The sequence below is a fragment of the Elephantulus edwardii genome, unplaced genomic scaffold, assembly GCF_000299155.1.
Source record: "Elephantulus edwardii isolate Elephantulus edwardi_28Jun2011 unplaced genomic scaffold, EleEdw1.0 scaffold00042, whole genome shotgun sequence".
Lineage (NCBI taxonomy): Eukaryota > Metazoa > Chordata > Mammalia > Macroscelidea > Macroscelididae > Elephantulus > Elephantulus edwardii.
In genome coordinates this window covers 11521852-11523425 of record NW_006399792.1, presented here as the reverse complement: position 1 = coordinate 11523425, position 1574 = coordinate 11521852, and the positions used below count along the sequence as shown (strand labels likewise).

At 44.6% G+C, this 1574-nt stretch overlaps 1 pseudogene; it reads left to right on the top strand.

Moving 5' to 3' along the window:
- The first annotated feature begins 252 nt into the window (after nt 1-252).
- LOC102849183 lies at nt 253-1330 on the top strand (annotated as a pseudogene).
- The last annotated feature ends 244 nt before the right edge of the window (nt 1331-1574 follow it).

Here is a 1574-nt window from a genome sequence, read left to right as displayed (position 1 = left end):
AACCTGGATTCAGTGAATATAGTAAAGGTGAGAAATAGGCAGATAGTACCAGAGCTCCAGGCAAGAAGCCATGAGGGACCAGACTAGCATAGCAGAAACAGGGATAGAAAGCAATGAATGGAGTCATGAACCTTGGCCACTCTGCTTCATAAAATTAAATGAGGATTAAGTGAGATCATATTTATAAAACACCTAAAATTTTGTCTGTTACAAAAGAAGTATGTGTGGCGGCGGCTAGAGGACACGGGAAAGATGGCGGTGGCGTCAGGGCTGGTGAAGAGGCCGCTACAGCAGGTTTCTGGGCTGCTGAGGAGGCGATTCCACCAGTCGGTGCCGGCGGGACTGCAGGTGACAGTTCGTGATGCTATAAATCAGAGGATGGATGAGGAACTGGAAAGAGATGAAAAGGTTTTTCTGCTTGGGGAGGAAGTTGCCCAATATGACGGAGCATACAAGGTTAGTCGAGGCCTTTGGAAGAAATATGGAGACAAGCGGATCATAGACACCCCCATATCTGAGATGGGCTTCACTGGAATTGCTGTTGGTGCAGCTATGGCTGGGTTGCGGCCCATTTGTGAATTTATGACCTTCAATTTCTCTATGCAAGCCATTGACCAGGTTATAAACTCTGCTGCCAAGACTTACTACATGTCCGGGGGTCTTCAGTCTGTGCCCATAGTCTTCAGGGGGCCCAACGGTGCTTCGGCAGGCGTGGCTGCCCAGCACTCACAGTGCTTCAGCCTGGTACGGGCATTGCCCAGGCTTAAAAGTGGTCAGCCCCTGGAATTCAGAGGACACAAAAGGACTTATTAAATCAGCCATTTGGGATAACAATCCAATTGTAATGTTAGAGAATGAATTGATGTATGGTGTTCCATTTGATTTCCCTGAGGCAGCTCAGTCAAAAGATTTTCTGATACCTATTGGAAAAGCCAAAGTAGAAAGGCCAGAAACTCATGTAACCGTGGTTTCCCATTCAAGACCTGTTGGCCATTGCTTAGAAGCTGCAACAGTGCTGTCTAAAGAGGTGATTGAATGTGAGGTCATAAATTTGCATACCATCAGACCCATGGACATTGAAACCATTGAAGCCAGCGTCATCAAGACAAACCATCTTGTAACTGTGGAAGGAGGCTGGCCACAGTTTGGAGTAGGAGCCGAAATTTGTGCCAGGATCATGGAAGGACCTGCATTCAATTACCTGGATGCGCCTGCAGTCCGTGTCACCGGTGCTGATGTCCCTATGCCTTACGCAAAGATTCTAGAAGACAACTCCGTACCTCAGGTCAAAGACATCATATTTGCAATAAAGAAGACCTTAAACATCTAGTTTGGGCTTAAATTTTAAGTCATTGGAATTTCTTATTTAAAGTATTTGCCAATACTTCACCCAGATTGTACTTATTCAGAAGACTGTACTTATTAAGAGCTTATTCATAAAGTAATTTTGAAAACAACAATGGAGATATCTGTGTATTGGGAAGTTGTTTAAATGTATGTGGAAAAACTCCGTTCTCTGCACCTTGTTGTTGTATGTTTCTGTCTGTTACAGTCGCTATGTTCTATGAATAAGA